This window comes from Myotis lucifugus, unplaced genomic scaffold (genome assembly GCF_000147115.1).
Source record: "Myotis lucifugus unplaced genomic scaffold, Myoluc2.0 scaffold_162, whole genome shotgun sequence".
NCBI lineage: Eukaryota > Metazoa > Chordata > Mammalia > Chiroptera > Vespertilionidae > Myotis > Myotis lucifugus.
This window is the reverse complement of record NW_005871210.1, coordinates 2352736-2373706: the sequence shown is the minus strand read 5'-3', so window position 1 is coordinate 2373706 and position 20971 is coordinate 2352736. Positions and strand designations below refer to the sequence as shown.

General features: G+C 40.3%; 1 protein-coding gene across 1 annotated transcript in view; it reads right to left on the bottom strand.

The window, feature by feature from the left end:
• The window catches only part of CFAP58 (cilia and flagella associated protein 58), an 89915-nt gene that overhangs the window by 7412 nt on the left and 61532 nt on the right, over nucleotides 1-20971 (bottom strand). The gene's annotated exons all lie outside the window — the stretch shown is intronic.

Here is a 20971-nt window from a genome sequence, read left to right as displayed (position 1 = left end):
CAGTACAAGCTGGATGAAGAAAAGCTGGTCCCAAGGCAACCAGTTAGGATGGAAGGTAGGTAGATGTGACGACATTTCTGAGGTAGAATCAGTGGGGTTTGTTACAGACAAGTGAGGAAGGAAAGAGCCAAGATGGCACCAAAGTCTCTAACAGGGACATGTGGGGGCTGGAGGGTGATGGTACTGGAGACAGAGAGGCTAGAGAGGAGACAGCATTGGGGGAAGGACAAGGGAACTGTTCCTCTATCCTCTCCTGATAATCAGTGGGGTTTGGGATATGTTGAGCTTGGGGCTCTGTAAGATATTTAGAAAAGGAGTTGAAAATGTGGTTCCAGAGTTGAGAACTGAGGAGCAAGCTGGAGCTAGAGGTGGGTCCAGGCCAGAGCCATGAGAGTGGATTCCTCAGCCAGGACAGGATGAGCCAGGAAGACCAGATTTGGGGGAGAGCCAGCATATATGTAGTAGGAAATTAAGACAGGTACAGAGAAAGAAAATAAAGAAGAGTAATTGACTATCCCCAGATGTTTAAAAAGGGAGGCATGATGAGTGGTCAGTGACATCAAATGGGGTAAAGAGAAGAAACAGGAGAGGGACTGAAATGGCCTTGGGGTGGGCTATTAGGACAGCACCACTGACTTTACTCAGCATTTTTGGAGCAAAAGTCACAGAGGTTGAAGAACAAATCAAAAATAGAAAGTAAAGAAAATGAGTCTTTTAAGAAATATGACACGGGTAGAAAAAGATCTGGAAATGGTTTGAGGAAATAAGATTAAAAAAAAAATCCGGGAAAACTAGGATATGCAAATTTGTAGACTTAAAAGAAAGGACTTCCTAGGAACCCAACACAAATCCCAATTTGGTATCTTAATTTAAGCAATAAACAATATAGAAATCCCATTTGTATCCTAAAGTTTAATTGCTTATAATGTGTTTTCAGATCCCTGAACTAAAGATATTACATACAAGCAAAGATTTAATTCTAAGGCATTTTGATTCTTGATTTCCTTTCCCTACACTGCACTAACTTGAACAAACATTTATAAAGACTAGTGCCTAACCTCTACTCATTTGTCTCTGTACATATTATTTTCCTAAGATAATTATGTTAAAAGAACAAAATATAAATAAAAGCCTTCTCATTAAATGAAATATGCAGTCAAATGGAAACGATTTTTTACCTAGAGTTAAGTATTCTTAGCATTGTCATCAAATAATCTGTTTTTGCCGAAGAACATAAAAGTCTTTTTAAAAAACAGGCAAAAGAAAATTCATTAACTAGTCACAGTAACCATTTGTCTTCATTTTTTTCTTTTCCCTGACTAAATTATAGAGACTTTATTATAAATAATGTGGCTCTATTTTCAAAAGAATGTATGCAACCTAAAAATTAGCTGGATGGAATAAGCTTCTGGAGAAACACACTTAGCAACACAATACCCACCATTTAAGAAATAATTCCAGCCCTGGCCAGTGTGACTCAGTTGGTTAGAACGTCATTCTGTGCACTGATTCCCAGTCAGGGCACATACCCAGGTTGTGGGTTTGATCCTAGTAGGGACGTGTATGGGAAGCAACAGATCGATGTTTCTCTATCGCCCTCTCCCTCACTCTCTCAAATCAATGAGAAGCATATCGTCGGGTGAGGATTTTATAAAGGAGGAAAGAATTCCAGAAATGACAAGGAAATCCAAAAGCCTACACAGAAGAAAACAACATCAACAGATTGAATTACAAAGTGGTGACTTCCCTTTGCTGTACAGCACCCCGTCACACCTTTCAATATAATCTTAGCCACTTCATGCCTGCTCTGTCGGGAAGATAACACTTTTGCCACGGCTTCATGATTCCATCCGAAAGGGTAATAGATATGTGGAGAAGCCCATGAGACTGTTTTGTCCATTTCTTTCAGCTCACCTTTCTCTAGACCAGAATACAGGTGGATTTGAAAAGTAAAGAACCCCACAATGAGGAGGAGGAGGAAGCAATCTGGTTTGGGATAGAATGATATTGTAAAAAGACCCTCTTACTCAAGAACCTTCAAATGTTTCACAAGAGTAATTCTTTTCTATTGTTCTGGGGGGGAGGGAGGAAAGAAATACAGAAGAAAAGCTGGAAGAAGCAAATACTGTTACCTCACCTCACAGGTAAAAATCCCAAGCTTAAGAGGAATGAATGGTGTGTTCAAAGTCCCTTGACAAGTCAAAACCTCATCATGAGATACTCGAGGGTCCCCTTTCCCAAGTAACACCACCTCTGGAGCTTGAAACCATGTTATAATCCTAAAGCAATCTAGATCAATCTACATCATTATTATGAGCTACAAAATTCCTAAAGGCTACATGATAATATCCTAGGAGAGAGCCAGGTTCAAAGCCAGGTCAGAGGGCTTTAGCAGGAAGAGCATGACTCAGCTCCCACCTCCCCTGACCTACACCATCCGAATGAGTCTTGCCCGTGTCCTCTCCTAGGACGTGCAATCTTCATAGACCGAGTGAACAATGGTGCCCCTTATCCTGTCGTCTTCTATTGCTTCCTGGGTTTTTTTAGAGGCTGTAAGGGAATTGAAATGGATTTATTCTAAAGGATAACTAAGAGACTGAACAGTAAGGACCCACAAGTGTGGAGAAAAGCGAAGAGACCGAGTAAATTAGCATTAAGCCTGCCTGAGTGTTCAAGTCAAAAAAGTTCTGAGAGTTAAATAACCCAGGACAAGCGATGCCTGTGTGTTCACGGTGGCTGGAAAGAATACCGAGTAAAACTTCAGGGACTAAGACAGTGGATGTATGAAGAGCGGAGGGAAAGGGAAGGGGAGGGTAGTGGTTGAGATACACTTCCGGGCTCCAACGTGCATCATTTTAGTCTGTGCTTACGATGGAAAACCTGATAAAACAGACGTGGAGGCTGGTCAGCATTAACATTCTAGCTGTGTGTATCATCCAGATTTGTATTTTGGAAGAATGTGCTAGTAATTTAGATAAATGCGGAGTGTTTGATGGATTGAAGGTCTTAAGTACGATTGTTTTCCAATTTATTTCTCTCCTAACCCTCTATAAGGGCCAACGAAGCTCTTCAAACATTGTGCAATGGTGTGTATAATAACCCCATTTAGAGACAAAGCATGCAATTCTATTATAAGGAGAATTTATCTTATGCAACAGAGACTCATTTGCTGTTCGATGTATATTGTCTCCATAAGCCGGCAGTGGCAGAACCAGCTGCCTCCTAATACATACCCTGTCCTTCTTCATTAAGCCACCTCCGTTTCTTTTTAAACCAAGTCAATTAATTTGTCACTGGTTTAGAAGCACCATATGTCAATGAAGCATCATAAGGAAAATCATAAATAGTTTATTATTTCCCCACCAACAAAAGATTGTAGCTCCAGGTCGGCATTTATTTATTCAGAGTGTATTCCTAACACACATCAATATTATTTTGTAGCATGCCTCATCTTTAAATTACTTTGTGAACAGCTATACTAGAAAAAAAAGCTAGACTATTAACACCAAGAGACTGGCTTTCTCTTTGGCTGGGTATGTCTTGCGCACATTAACTGTACCATGTCCGTCCTTAAAATGATGTTCTCTTCCTAGGTGTCCCAGCCTCCCATTTGGACAGACTGCCACACATGGTTATGTATTCTTTTGTTACAAGGGTCTCGACCAAGTTATACTGGATAACAGTATGGTTCATTGTCAATATTAGCTAGTAGAGTGGTAAGAAAGTAATTATAGTATCAGCTTCGAAACTATGGTGATAGTCTCAAACCCCATCCTGAAACTCACAGAATGCCTCAGACTGCAGGTATGTGTATTTTATCTGACAATAAAAGTCTACATTCTGAACAGTCTACACAAATAAGAGTCAGTGTTATTCTGGGTACGATTCAGAGGAAGAAGCTGAATTGCTCACAGAACTCCTTTCCCCACCGAACTACAATTTTATATTCACTGTCTGTTTCTATTCCCTGCTCTTTGCTTTGCACCTTCAGCTGAAAACAGAAGGTAGTTCGCATTCAGTGTGCACCTAACACTTCTTCCTCAGCTCACCTACTCGAGGCACTAACTGACTAAGAGGAACTAATTAATCCTGCTTTAATCTGAATCTGTGTTTGGCAAATGCCGGTGCATTGGTTCTGCTCACCTTGGACTCATCAATTTGCTTGGGTGAGCTCTGGGAATAATCACCGTGCCCTCGCTAACCCATGTGAAACAGGCAGCTTTCCTCCGGAGTCCGACACCAGCTTATCTACACCCACCAGGGTGAATGCCACCCACTCAGATGCTTGGATACCATGTACTCCAAGGAAAGGGACTCTGTCTTGTCTTCACTCTAGTTCACCCAAGGGGTTCAAGATGAAGTTACTATTTTTTTTAAATCCCAGAACCGATGCTTCTGAAAAAAGGCTACTTCACAGAATGCACAGAAAAATCTCTTTTCCAGAATGTCAACAGATGCCATTTATGATCTTGATGAATCCACTCCTTCTCTCCAATTGCATTATGAGCCTTTAAGTTCAGAACCGCAGTGGATCTTTCTATATATATCTCTCGTACCTACTATTATGCTCTGCTCATTCTAGGAGCTCAGTTATTCTGTTGCTTGCAATTATATTGTCAGCAAACGATGCCTATTCATTGTATTTCAGTAGTACACATCAACAGGGGTAAGATATATTTATGTTGAAAAATAACTGCACACATAATTCTTTGCCACACCTAAAAAATACAAAACATTTTTGCTTCTTTGCTTGGTTTTAGTCCTTTTTTCATTGCCCCATTCCAATCCATAATTCTTTGCAAAAGACTAAAGCCAGATTTCGAATCTTAAGCAAAATTGCTTTCCTCTCTATATAAAGGCAACTCCAGGACACTGCCTAATTTATCTAGAAATGCCTGTTTTCATTAGTATGGAAATAAATTAGAAACTCTGTAAACATATTACATGTCTATCTAACTTAAGAAAAGGAAAAAATAATGGCTGATACTTTGGGACTTTATTGTTTATTAGCTTTATAACAAAAATGTCAGCTAAACTGAACTCTGGACCTATTTTGTTTATGGTGTCATGAAGTGGTAGAGCCCCCTGGAGAGGAGAAGAGATGCTGAATTTGGGGATGAAACAGAATTACACAGCTGAGTTCCTTATGAGCAGGGAACTACTTGGTTACACAGCGGTTCTTGGCTTCGAATGTAGATGATTAAGTATTTTATGAGGCATATGAGAAATTTGCATGCACTAACCTTCACCATTTTTGCAACAATAGGAAAAATGCTTCTGGTACATTCTGATAGAAGCAGCACAACTTTCCCGAGAGATCATTTTTCAAGGGATTTTCTTGAAAAATGCAAATGTATGTTTGTAAAGTCCTATAGAAAGTATCTAATCATCTAGATTAGCCAGAACTTCATTACCAAAATAGTTGACTTATTTCATCTTTGCATCTTACCTGACAATTTAATATGTGAAGAATTTACACATATTAAATAGTGATAGTGTACATTCTTTTAAAGCCTGTAATAAAACAGGTCTAGAAAATTCAAGTCAACTAAGTTTCTATTTAGTACCAGTACTATGCATATTACGGTGCTATTTCACAGAAAAATAAGTAAGACCTAAGAGTTCAAGGAGCTTACTATTCACTTGAGGAAAAATAAGTAACTAAGTCATAAAGAAGACAAGAGTAATGGCAGGCCCCCAAAGAGGTGCCAGAAATAGCGTGTGGTGTATGGGTAGATTCAAAGGTAGAGATGATATCCATTTGGTGGACCATAGGAAGGGAAATAGTTTAGATGGATTTTGGTGAGAATAATAGAAACAATAACATTTGTATTAATAAATTAGAGAAGAACCTCACGGTCAAAAGGCAAATTTAATAGTTAAAGTCAATACACTTAACATGTGACCAATTTCCATAAGACGTGATAAAGAAAAAGTTTGAGTAAGATTTTTTTCCCTTGGAAAACTGATCTAATACTTATAAAAAGAAGTTTATTTATCTTGTAATTTAAAATTTTACATTTTAACTTTAATAATGTACTACTTAGTGGAAAAAACTAATTAGTAAAATGATTGGGGTTTTTGACATAACAACATTATATAGTACAATTTGACTTCTTTCACATATCTGACTTCTACAATACAACTTTTTTTATTATGCAAAAACCACACAAAAGAATATATAGCTTATATAACAATAAAGCATAATAATAAAATGAAATAGGACATATCAGATACCTGGAATCTTTGTACTTCCTTCTCCATCCCATCCCTGTACATTCACATCAGCCAAGGTAAGCGCCATTCTGAATCCCATTATCATTGCCCAGATTTTTTCGTATAGTTTTAGCATATATCTATTATTTAACTTTGCTTTACTTTGAGCTTTACAAAATGTATCCAAATGTACCTAGTTTTCTTTGAATTGTTTCTCTCTCTCCCTCTCTCTCTCTCTCTCTCTCACACACACACACACACACACACACACACACACTTGCTTTTTTTGGTGTTTTTTTTCAGGTGTGGGTGAACTAGACTGCATGAATGTTGGAATTCGAGAGAGAGATAGCCTAAGGACATGCTTCAATCAAGTACATTACATATTCTTTGGTCCTAAAGGGGGCCCCTTCCTCAGGCCCTGTCTAATTTATCGAACTTAGGTCTCCTGTACTTTTCTCCTTAAAGTCTGGGGTCAAGCCAGACAGTGAACTCCCAGCTTCCTCTCACCAAAGGGCCACTCAGGCAGAAAACATAAGGGAAATTCTAGAACCATAAATAATTAATTGGGCCTATAATATGAATGATCTCTTGGGGGCTAAGAGGAAAAGGCATAATGATTCCAATTATTCATAAAATAATAATAATAGCTAACATTTATTGAGCACATACCACAAGCTCTGAACACCACTTTTAGACATTATCCATGTAACCCTCATATATCAGCTCCATTTCACAGATGAGGAAACTGAGGCTCAGCAAGGCTAAGTAATTTGCCCAAGATCATACACCTATAAATTACACTCAGAATTCTAACCCAGGTCAGTGTAACTCCAAGCCAGGACCAGCACACCCTTGGCTCCTTTCAGTCCATTGCCCAACAACTTCCCTCTACCACTCCACCAGCCAAACCAGAGGGAGTGAGGGGTAAGGAGAGGACAGAGCAGCTCTGTAACTATATATTGACAATGATAGCTGCATAAAGAAAGGACCTTACACAACCAAGTTATGAAAACATGCAATGGGGCCAATGAAAGGCAGCCCAAGGGAAATCTCGCTAACTTGGAAAATTTTTTGGAATAGAGCATAGTTCTGAGTAAGCCAAATTAAATTTTAAAACAAGTAATACTCTGATGGAATTACATAGTCAAGTTGAAATAACTCCAAGTGATGCAGAAATTGTGATTAAATCCTAAGAAGCTTCCAAGCAATAACAGGACCATGACATCACAGGATGGGCTCAGAGCAGAGCTCCGTCCTCTCTCTGCTCCCTGTCACATTCCCTATTTGCCCATCACAATAAGTCACTGTCACTCCCCGGCCACTTATTTCTCCAGAATGCCCTTCTCCCACTACCACACCCATCCCTTGTCAAACCTTTTCATCCATCAAGACCTTACTCAAAGTCACTTCCATTGGGAGATCTTTCCAATTTTAATTTAACTACATCCTTAGTGTTATCAGAGTATTGTTGGGTATTTTAACCTTGGGTTGGTTTAGTCATATTCTTTAGTTCACAATACATAAGCATCATTGATCCATCTTTAATTTTATATAAAGCATAAATAACACTACAATAGGCATCTTCAGTATGACATATTTTACACAAGTGATTTATTTTCTCTGGATTAATTCCTAATGTGGAATTTCTGAGTCAGAGTTTGTTCATTATAAGGCTTATGGTATGTGCTCAATAAATGTTAGCTATTATTATAATTATTATTTTATAAATAATTGGAATAATTTTTTTGTCTTTTCTTATTAGTCCCCCAGGGATCATTCACATTATGGGCCCAATTAATTCTTTATGGCTCTAGAATTTCCCTTATGTTTCCTGCCTCAGTGGCCCCTGGATGAGAAGAAGCTGGGAGTTCACTGTTCGGCACAACTCTTGACCCCAGGGTTTAAGGCAGGGGTGGGGAACATCCAGCCCTCAGGCCATATAAGGCCCACAAAATCATTTGGTCTGGCCCTGCCAAGGCATTAGGGGTCAGTTAATTAAATGTTTGACCAAGTATAGCAGGCTAATTTTTAAGCTGGTAATTTTGTAATGGCCCTGAATAATGTTATAAATATCTAAATGGCCATTGGCAGAAAAAAGGTTCCCCACTCCTAAACTTTAAAGAGACAAGTATAAAAGGCCTTGAGGTCTAAATTACACAAATTAGACAGACCCTGAGGAAAGGGTCCCTTTTAGGACCAAGGAATATATACTTGATTGAGTTTGACCTCTACCAAACTCTCTTTTAGAAAGTTTACCACTATATATAAAAGTGCCTATTACCCCCACTAGCACTAGGTATCATTCTCTTTTTCATCTTTGACAATCTGATAGGCAGAAAAGAATATTCTTTTAATTTTCATTCCTTTGATTCCCAATAATGTCAATCATATTTTATGTGTATTAGCCATACATATTTATTCCTTTGTGAATTGTTTGCTTATATCTCTACCAATTTAATCACTGAGGTAATCATCTTTTTCAACTGATTTGAAAAATCTCTTTATATATTGGGTTATTAAGCTTTTTTTATGCAACAGTGGCCACATCCTTCCCTCAGTTCTACTTCTGTTGGTAGATGCCAACAGTGATGACCTACTTCCCTCCTGAAAGTCTCCCCTCCCTTGGTCCCTGTGAGACTTCCCTCTGAGTTCCACTGTAAAACTGAACACCTTTCACTGAAGTACCCTGAAAACAGCCAAATGAGCTTTCCTTTTTCTTCTCCCAAAATCAAAGGAAGTGAGAGGAGTTGCAGAATGCAGAGCATGTGCTTGCACACAAAATGTCATCTTCCACATATCCTTGCACAACCACCTTCTCTCCTGTCTCCTCTTTGGGAAAAAAAAAAAACAAAGATGATAAAACCACACTAAAATTTCCGTAACCCTCAGTGTTGCTGAGGGGACTTCTGGTCAACCATCCTCCACATGCATGTCCCCAGGGGCCATAAAACTGGTCCTCCCTTCTTCAGCTAGCTTGCTCAGCTTCTTGCCACTCTACCTCTGTCATTACCTCTCTCTTGTGAGGAAGGGGCAACAATAATGTCCTAAAGATACAGGATTTTGAAAAATGAAGAGAGATTCAGTTTCTGGACAAGGAAAGGATGAACATTATATGTGGAGAATTTCATTTTAAAAACTAGAAAAGAAAATCTGTTTAGAGAACCACATTTAGATAAACCTTTTGAGTGTATGTTAAAATCAATGAGTGAGAGCATTAAATGAGGTAGTGTAGGTGGGAATGTTTTACAAAATGTAACTTGCTAGACAAATGTTAGATACTTCCATCATCATCTATCTCACAGAGTTGTTGAAGATGAAATCAGATAATATATGTAAAATTGCTTTGTCAACCGGATAGAGTATTTATAAATTGTAATTATTATGTGATATTTTGCTTCTATCTAGATTAAGAGTCAGACCATGGCAATAATGAAGAAAATTAAGATACCTGCTAAATTCTTTTAAATCCACATTCCTGGGACTGTTTATAGACAGAGAATTCTAATTAATCTTTTTTCTGACCTCTTTTCAGGTGAACTGATTGCAATAAACTTCAAAATCTATTAACAATAGAGTCAAGCTCCTGGTAACTATCAACTAGACTATTGGACTTTGGATTTAAGGCCTGAAAGTCATCTTGTGTGCCAGTCCCACAATAACTAGGCCAGTCCATTTTCTTTTGTGACTATTTCAATTTCCCTCAGCGTCATAACATCATGCTTCTACTGCAGCAGCTCCCTGGACATTCACTCTATCTTTAGCCTCTCTGAATTCCCATCCATCCTTCCTCCAGGTGCTGAAAAAAGAAACCCAACATCACTTTCATTATTCCAACTAATTTTTTAAAATAACTGATTTTATAAAAAAAGTGATGAGTCAGGAAATAAAAATAAATGGAATAATTATTGGAAAGGAAGAAGGAAACCACTTCTTTGAGAAGATGTGATTGTATACTTAGAAACCCCAGAAAATCAACTGAGAAGTCATGATGGGCTGGGCACAAATAAGCATGTAAGAATGAACAGCTTTCCAATATGCCAGCAGTAACCAACTGGAACACATAATGGGGGGAAATTGTCTTTGACCCTAACTGCCCATCCCCAGCAGAGGCACAAGAGAGAGCGTGTAACAGAAAGATTACTAGAATCTCTCACTTCTCTGTGATGGTAACAGCCTTTACGTGCCATAGGTTTTCTTTCCTGTTTTGTTTTCTTTCTGCCTTCTGTTCAAGATTTAAAGGGTCTCATGGTCCAAATCTCAGCCTGGACAGTTGTGGGGAAGAGGGAGCAGGTGTGGAGATATCGGGTGAGGAGGAACGGGAGGAGGGCTGTGATGTGGTCAGTGGGCCTGGAGGCAATGGATCAGCTGCATCAACCTAGGAGTTATCACTGACCTTGATGAAAAACTAAAAGCCACCTTTGACTTTTCTCCCTTGACCTTCATATATTCAATTGCCAAGTCCTACAAGTTGGTTTTTTTAAAGCTCTCATATATTTACTCCTTTCTCCTCATCCCCAGTACCTGTCCCTTACCAATATCCTCAGTAACTTGGGCCCAAATTATAGCTGTCTCTTAGCTGTTTCTTCATCCCAAGACTGTGACCCCACCCCTGTATCCCTTTCAGTCTTCCCTCCTCAGCAATTTTACTGTGTCACATTCCTGACTAGTTAATATTTTGCAGAATGTAGGCCTGAAAGGTCAACCAACCTGGGCTAGAATATGGGAGTCACCTCTTACCACAGAATGCATGGGTTTGAGCCCCAAATCTGCCACTAGTTAGCTCTGTGAACTTGACCATATTACTTAACTACTCTGAGCCTCAGTTTCTTCATTTGTAAAATTGGCTTACTACATAAATAATTAAAATTATTGTGAGGACTAAAAATAATACATAAAATAAAGGACCCAACACAGGATTAGACACATAATAATACAATAGGTATTCAAAGACCCTGACTGCTGCCTTGGGAGTGTGGTCTTTATCAAAATTAGAGATAGTTGTCTAATGGAGCAAGTTTGATGCCTATGCTTGGTCTCTAAGACTATATAATTGGTCCCCACCTGACATATCCAAAAGTACTCCTCAATATAAAATAGCCACTCAACCTCATCTCCACAGCCCGAATGCACGCACCCCATCTCAGAACTTTGACTCATCTTCCCTCAGCTTCAAATACCCTTTTCACTTGTTTCCAAATGTACCTCCTTCAAGAAAACTTTCCATTACTTCACCCATGTGCCTCCACAGTGCCTTTCCTATACCAATACCACCACCTTCATATGCAGTTAGCTCTGACAACCCTGCCTCCCTAGCTCTGTCTGTCCTGGACAGTTTACATGAGTTATCTCACTTGATCCACAAGAACTCTATGAACCAGGTACTTCTACTCTTGCTGCCACTTTCAACTGAAGTCACTGGGGCTCTGAGAGGGTGAGTTACTTGCCAAAGGTCACAAAGTTGCCCAAGGACTCAAAACTAGGTCTGAACTCTCTACTGCTATTCCATCCTTCAACACATATTTTTAGGCGATGGCTGGATGAGTCATTTTAACACGTCTAAGTCCAGCCCAATCACGTCTTCTTTGTCCTCGAGAAGCCAGTTCTCATTCATCTCCCCTGCTCTTACCCCTTTGGCTCTTCCAGCTGTTTTAAACAAATAGCATATTATATATGTCCTAGACAGTATCTCTGCTGCATAATTGGGCACTCACTATTGTCTGCATGCAATATAATGTGATTATGCATAATTGGGTATTGTTCAGTAAGTGGAACCATAAAGTAATGATCTGGATTTTCATACACTGCTCATAGAGACCAGTCTCATTTCTTCCCAGATACACAGCAGGAATCTTCTCAAATAGAATATAAATCTCTTGCTGGTAAGGACCACATCGCTGATTCAATTGTGTCTCACAAACTTCTGCAGACATGAGAGATACCCCCAAATACCTTTTGGTTCATAATTGGCCTTCCAAGCAGGCTTTCTTAACTGGGGGGATAGTGCATCCCCAGAGATATGCAGGACAAAAGGATATAAATGGGAATGATCGTCTATTCTTTCAGAACAGAGAGCACACTAGGTCCCTTATACACATTGGGAAGAATGTTTCCAATTGTCAAAGGCCAAAAGCAAACTGGATTTGATGGCATCAATATAATGCTTAATATGCTGCATATTTGGCATCTGTTCCAGAGGAGACTGCATGTCAGAAACTCAGAAAAGGTCTCCCGGGCATATAGGCAGCTTTCAGTCTGTCTCCACACATTAAATACACTCGGAGTAGGGAATATACATTTTTAAATGCATGGAACATGAGCCAGACTTGACACCCATCTATCAGCACTGCTTTAAGGGTAATAAAATCAGCTCTGCCATTATAAGGAGAGGGAACTTGATGACCCACTGGAGATTTCTTCCAATCTAAACGATTCTATAAATTCCCCTAAAATCATAAAAAAGCAGATTAAGGATTCATGTAGGTGTTTGGGCTATAAATACAAATTAATTTCTGTTCCAGCTGCAATTTTTCTCATCCTTGTAAGAAACACCTCCATCTCTGAGATATTTCTGGGTGCAACACCAACAGAGCAGCTAAAGATAGATAGGACTCCCTCAGGTTCTTGTTGGCAACTATTTTCTTCTAATTTCACAAATAAATCTGCATCTTGAAATGAACTGAATTGAATCCTGCTGCTGTCCAAAAACATTTATCACTGAAAATCTGTTTTGTTTGGGGAGTAACATGTAATTGTGTACAGATTCAATAAGAACCTAAATGTTCCACTGAGAAATTCTTTATTGAAAATGTTTTGTTCGGACTCTAAGTAATCTATTTATTTCCATCCTCAGTTACTAGTCATATAATTCAATTTGTTTTTACTTTAAAAAATGTGCTTAAACACTGCTTTTATTTTTTAAAAAATGGAATAGTTTGTGATATTGGAAATTCATAGTATTTTTCTCACTTGGTTTTGTGAAGCAATTCAAACTCACCCTTATAAAAGAAACAAAATTAATTCTTTTTTAACATTCCCTCACCTATTAGAGCTCAATAGAAATCAAAAGAAAATAGTAAATAACATTTTTAAAGATTAAGTTATCAACTAATACATTTTTGGTTCACTTATTTGCTCTGATTCAATATGAAGTCAGAGACCAAAATAGAAATGAACAAAAGGATTGTGGATCATGTCTCCAAATGCATGGGGATAAATGCATATCCCTAAGGAAATGTGCTCAATTATGACATCACAGCTGTTTCTCTTATAAAAAGAACTATGTCCTGCAGCAAACTATAATTTCCCAAATAAAGGGAATAAAAGATTAAAGGAAAGAAAAACATGTCAGCAATAAAATCCAAGGATAGGGACCAGATGCCAGGCATATTAAAATACCATATCCGACAAAGGATTAAAAAAGGAAATCTTATACCACTTGAATCCTTAAAAGCAAAAGTATTTCTACCCAAACTCACAAAGAAAGGAGATTGTTGCAATAATGCCACATGTATCCATGATCTTGGACAATCCTCTTCCACATTTACTCCAGGCTTGGCTACATGACCTGTTTTGGCCAATGGATGTTAGCAAGCATGACACAAACGGAGGCTCAAAAACTGTTTGCACATTGGGGCTTATCCTTTCTTCCTGGGAAATCCTAAGACTGTCGTAAGAATAAACCTGGGCTAGCTTAGTGGAGACATGTAGTTCAGTCACTCCCCTCGCCCCAGCCAACTGCCAGCACCAGCCACTGAACATGTGAAAGACGCCCCCTAGAAAAACCAGCTCCTAGCAACCTGCCAGCTGCCTGCAGAAACATGAGTCCAGGCAAGCGCAAGAGAAGAACTGGATGGCTGAAACATGCCTAAATTGCCAACTAATAGAACCATGATCTAATAAATGATTATAGATTTAAGACACCAAGTTTTGGACTGGTTTGTTATACAGCAAAAGCTAACGTACTGAGGTCATCACAGAACCTATTTCATGAGAACACCAATTAATGGACCAGTCACCATAGAGCAGCGGTTCTCAACCTGTGGGTCGAGACCCCTTTGGCGGTTGAACGACCCTTTCACAGGGGTCGCCTAAGACCATCCTGCATATCAGATATTTTCATTACGATTCATAATAGTAGCAACATTGCAGTTATGAAGTAGTAACGAAAATAATTTTATGGTTGGGTCACAACATGAGGAACTGTATTTAAAGGGCCAGAAGGTTGAGAACCACTGCCATCGGGGGAAAGAGAGAGCTGTCTAATGATGGATGGGTCTAGCAATTAATCCTGAGAGTGAGTTTGCAATGAAATACTGAGTTGTTATACTAAGCCATTCATAAGCTACTATTTTGGAGATCCTTCTAAAATCTATACCCAAAATGCAATACCATGATAGTAGCAACTAACACTTATTAAGTGCAAGCATTGGGCTCTGTGCTTGATAAAGACGATCTCATTTAATCTATACAATAACCTCAACTGTATTTTACAACTTAAGAACTGAGGCTTCAGAAAGCTAAGTAACTTGTTCAGGGTCACGCGGTACTATGAGTGAGCTTGAACTCAAAGCTGATTGGCTCAAGAGTCAGCGTTCTTAATCACTATGTTTTTTTTTCTACCTGATACCTACCTCACCCCATGAAAGGCTTCTCTGGTCCGTTGGGTTGGGGAAGTCTGGACCAAGAGATCTACTCTCTCTTCTTGAATCTCAGAAGGCCAGGCAGAGCAGACCCAACGGTGCTTACCCACCTAGTTAAAGTACAGAGGCAACAGTGGACTTAGTGGGTCTTGCTCTGGCCTGCTGACCTGATCCAGAGCAAGTGAGCGTCAGTGCATAGGCAGGAGCTATTTAATACATAATGGCCTGTGCTACCAGCAAGGTGCATTTGAAGTCTCTTGTGATTGTGTGCTAATCAGATTAGCAATGCCTTCCTTTCAGTCTTGGGGGAAGGGGGTGGAAAGGAAAAAGGAGTCTTGGAGGGGGCTGAAAAAATAGGTGGAAAGTTGGGCAGAGGTTCCTTACTTCTTCTAGGTGTGGAAGGTGTTTCCATGAGGAAAGGGAAGAGGTTCCATATCTACTACATACTTATTATCTCTCGTTCCTTGTTAATGAACCCATTGGAATTGGACCTGTTATTTCCTGGATTTCTGACAGTTTAAAATGCCTCAACCCTAACTCTTAATATTGAGATGAAAACAAGGGTGAGGAGAAGGAAGTCAGTCAAGACAGCCCCTTTTAAAAACTACTTGATTCAAGATACATAACAGGAACAAAACCCTTCCTAATCAAACCCAAAATCGAACCCACCAGTTAGCTGTGTAGCTCCTTGTGTTGGCTGAAATTCAAGTGTTTAGGGTATGGTTGAAGGTATAAACTGGTTTTTAACCTCTATCTGCCTAATCGAGCCTACCAAAGCCAATCTGTTTTTAACAAATTCTTAATGCTTGTAGGACTCTAACACTATGGGAAGTTATTCCTGGCACATTTATAGAGAACTGGTGAGAGGGAATATGAGAAGGCATGAGATAATTGAACACATTAAGTATACCTAAGCAAGTGTGAAGAGACACGGGTTGGGAAACTTATTTGCCTTAAATGAAGCTGAACATGATTTTAAGCCCCAAACATCTGCATATTAAAAGCCTGCTCCCGTAAAAGAGACTAGCAGGTCCTAGACAGCCCTGCACAATCGCCCTTTTTCTTAGGGCTGCCAGCAATGACAGAGGCAGTTCCTGGGGGCCCATAAATCTCTCCAACCTTTCCTTTCCTGATCTGTTAATTGGGAGTGTTGCAAAGATTAAGAGATAGAGTAATAGTTCCTGGATTTTATATTTCTTGGACCTGAATAATTCTCCCCCAAAATCTTGGAGGCACCAGCATAGTCTTGCTAATTTCTTCTTTTGCTAAGTTTTTAACATGAAAAAGAAAAAGACCAATCTTCTATATATACTAGAAGCCTGGTGCACGAAATTCATGCACTCGGGGAGGAGGGGTTCCTCAGCCCAGCATGCACCCTCTCACAGTCTGGGAGCCCTAGGGGGATGTCCAACTGACGGCTTAGGCCCATTCCCCACTGCGTTCACCAGCCATGAGCCCGGCTTCTGGCTGAGTGGTGCTTCCCCTGTGGGAGCGCACTGACCACCATGGGGAAGCTCCTGTGTTGAGCATCTGCCCCCAGTGGTCAGTGCGTATCATAGCAACCGGTTGTTCCGCCATTGGTCGATTTGCATATTACCCTTTTATTATATAGGATAAAAGCCTAATATGCAAATTGTCCCCTCGAGAGTTCGACCGGGAGACTGAGAGTTCGATTGCTCGCTATGACGTGTGCTGACTACAAGGGGATGGCGTGGAACAAAGGAAGGCCCCAGCCAGCAAACGGCAGCCAGGGAAGAGAGGCCCCGATCAGCCCTGATCATTGGCCAGGCCCAGGGACCCTACCCATGCATGGATTTCATGCACCAGGCCTCTAGTAGATATTAATGTATGTAATGTAGTGTTCTGTGACAGGGACTATTCTACATGTTTTCCAAATATTAACAGAATCTCCCCAACAATTTTTGAGATAGGATGGTTACTCCCATTTAACAAATGAGGAAACTGACTTACCATTAACTGGTTAAGAAACCTGCTCAGCATGGCAGAGCCAAGATTTAAGCTCCAGTAATCTAGCTCCAGGATCCATGCTCTCAACAAATAGGAGATTGTCTGGAGCTCTTCCCAATTGTTTCATAAAGAAAAGGAATGCACACACTAAAATAAGAATGCCATTTCCAAAAATATTTTACATCTCCAAAAGAAAGAAGGGACAGAAAAAATAGTAGTCCCCAAAACTGAAAAGTAAAGATTGGTTTTATGCTACTCAGTCACTGTGTTCATTTTACTACAGACCAATGAATATTTATGTCTGGGAACATATAGATTCTCCCAGTCCCCGGATCAGCCTTTGGGAACCACTGAGATACAATGTATGGAAAGCCCATCAGACATTAATGGTTGGTATGGAGCTAAAAGATGACGAGCAAGGTGCCCCACAGCCCACCCTCTTGGAGGGCTCACTAAGGCTGTGTTAGCCAGACCAAGTGGATAGAGGGATATTGTCCCCCATGGGCCAGCCACATGGACGTCTGCACATCTTGGCTGATAGTCAGCATCCGCTTTCTGTTTTCTGAACAACCCATCTCCAATTGCTCCTTCCATCCTCCCTGACATGTGAAGAACAGAGGAGCAGCCTGCAAGGAGCAGCATGCTGGGGAAGGAGCCTCCTCCCCCATTCCCCACACTTTCGATATTCTTTGGTGACAACAGCAAGACTCTGCAGAAAGTATTTCCTCCTCTCATTCTTCTTCCCCTTGATTTTAGAACAGAACATAAACCTGTGGATGGGCTTCTAGTCAACAGCTTCAGGATACGCTGTGCCTTTCGGTCCATCGGGCTCCCTATTGATGGAGCATCTTCAACAATTTCAGCTCAGCTATGAGGAGGATGATACTTAGTTACCCGCTAATAGAGTGGGCAAGAATTACGTTCAGTGTAGGCTACCCCACCAGCAGCTCGGACATGATATTAGAATTCTGCCTTCCATATCTTAAAGCAGCTTTTTAGTAACTGAACAATTCCTTTGGAATTTGGGGAGAGGGGTAGTCGAGGAAGTGGAATATTTAGTGGCTTTATTGGGAGGCGCCATAGAATAGGGGTGAGTGGCTCCGTGCCAGATTCAATGACTAAGGTTTATAAGACAGCCCAGTAAATCTGTTCTGTAATGGACCAGAGAGTAACTACTATGGATTTTTGGGGCCATATAGTTGCTGTCACAACTACTCAACTCTGCTGTTATAGCATGAAAGGAGCCATAGGCACTACATGAATGAATGAGTGTGGCTGTGTGCCAATAAATCTTGATTTGTGGACACTGACATTTGAATTTCATGTCATTTTTACATGTCACGAGATAGTGTTCCTCTTTTGACTTTTTTCTAACCATTTACATGTATCAATACCATCCTTGGTGTGGGCCAAATACAAACAGTGGGCCAGCGTGGGCCAAACCCTGGTTTATATCTAGAGCTCTGGCATTTCTTAGCTGTAAACTCTGGGGCAAGCCTTGTTTTGAAGCCTCCGTTCCCTTGTCTGTAAAATGGACACAATGATAGCATCAACCTCATCTGGGTTTCCTGGGGGAGACAGTAAAAGCAAAATATTTTAGCACAGGACGGCTGCATATACTCAGCATAAATAAATGTGAACTGCATTAAACGTCTCTCATCAAAACACTCAGCAGCTTCTGCCAAACCCGTCCAGGCTATTGTCAAACAGGATCAAGGATTTTCATGTCTCTATTAACAAAGAGCCATTCTAGACATTTCATACTAACATCAAAACCCTCAGAGAGTTTATGGGGCCCTAAAACACACCTCAACCCTGGATGCTCTCATTTGTCAGTTTCCTCCTGGATCTCAGTCACTGCAGTTCAAGAACTGAGGACCAGAATGTGAGGTTATCGTGCTCCAAACCAGAAATAATGATTTTTTTTCAGAAATAATTATATTTTTGAGCCCCGGCCAATTCTCATGACCACTGGCATCCTGCTAAGTATACTCTGCAGTTCTTTCTCTTCATCTTCACAACAACTGAAGGTGCTGATGAGATGATGAGCTCCAGGTTTCAGAAAAGGAAACTAAACTGTAGGAGGGTTGGGTAAGGAGGCAAGCCCACATGCCAGGTAACCAGAAATCATGGGGTTCCTTCCTGAACCACAGCTCTTGCTTTGCAGCAAAGAAAGGGATGACCATCTTTTAGGGTCCCCATGCTTCTCTGACTGAATCCGTATCTGAACCCCTGAGGATCTTGTTAAAATGCAGGTTCTGAGTTATTAGGCCTGGGAGGGTCCTGAGGTTCTGCATTTCTACAAAGCTCTCAGGTGATGCCAACGCCACTGGTCCTAGGACCACGCTTTGAGTAGCAAAGCTCTAGATCGGGGGTGGGGAACCTTTTTTCTGCCAAGGGCCATTTGGAAATTTTTAACATCATCCATGGGCCAAATAAAATTATCAACTTAATATGCCAAAGCAATATCTTCACTGTTACAGCTCCTAGGGCAATGGAAACTAAAGAGAAAATAAACAAATGGGACTACATCAAAATAAAAAGCTTCTGCACAGCAAAAGAAACCATCAACAAAACAACAAGAAAGCCCACTGCATGGGAGAACATATTTGCCAAAGTAATCTCCGATAAGGGTTTGATCTCCAACATTTACAGGGAACTCATACAACTTAACAAAAGGAAGATAAACAATCCAAATCAAAAAAATGGGCAACGGACCTAAATAGATACTTTTCAAAAGAGGACATAAGGAAGGCCAAGAAACATATGAAAACATGCTCCAAGTCACTAATCACCCAAGAGATGCAAATCAAAATGACAATGAGGTATCATCTCACACCTGTCAGAATGGCTATCATTAACAAATCAACAAATGACAAGTGCTGGAGAGGATGCAGAGAAAAAGGAACCCTCGTGCACTGCTGGTGGGAATGCAGAGACTTGTGCAGCCACTGTGGAGAAGAATATAGAGTTTCCTCAAAAAACTAAAAATGGAACTCCCATTTGACCCAGTAATCCCACTCCTAGGAATATATTCCAAGAAACTAGAAACACTAATCAGAAAGGATATATGCACCCCTATGTTCAGAGCAGCACAATTTTACCATAACTAAGATCTGGAAACAGCCTAAGTGCCCATCAGCAGATGAGTGGATTAAAAACGGTGGTACATCTATACAATGGAATACTATGCTGCGGTAAAAAAGGACGACTTCCTACCACTTGCAACAGCATGGATGGAACTGGAGAGCATTATGCTAAGCAAAATAAGTCAGTAAAAGAAAGATAAATATCACATGATCTCACTCATTTGTGGAATATAATGAACAACATAAACTAATGAACAAAAACAGATCCAGAGACAGAGAAGCATCGATCAGATGCTCAAACCTCAGAGGGAAGGTAGGGGAGGGTGGGGGTAAGGGGGAGAAATCAACCAAAGGACTTGTATGCATGCATATAAGCATAAATGATGGGCACAGACACCAGGGGGATGAGGGCATGAACAGGGGTGGGGCGGGCAATGGGGGGATAAGGACACATATGTAATACCTTAATCAATAAAGAAAGAAAAAGAAAAAATTATCAACTTAAAAATTAGCCCACTATATTTGGTCAAATATTTAATTAACTCACCCCTAATGCCTTGGCAGGGCCAGATCAAATTATTTTGAGGGCCTTATACGGCCCACGGCCAGATGTTCCCCACCCCTACTCTAGAGGCAGTGAGAAATTAGAATTTTCCCCACTAATGACCAAGGTGGTCCATACAAAATGAAGCAATGGCTATGGGTTTCTTATGGTGCAGTCTTTGGAGCCAGACTGCAGAAGTTATATGTATGACTCTACCAGGTGCCAGATGTGTGGCCTTGGGGGCAATCTCTCAACCTTTCTGTGCCTCATGTGTCCTGCCTATAAAGGAGAAAGGGTAATAACTCTTAATCACATAGGGCTGAGACAATGACTCAATAGGATTATATATCGTACTGAATATACATATATGAAATCATATATAAAAATCATATATATAGAGGAGAACCAAGATGGCGGCATAGGTAAACACCGGAGACTGCTGCCGCAAACAACCACTTCAAAAATACACTAAAAGACGGAACAGACATCACCCAGAACCACAGGAATGCTGG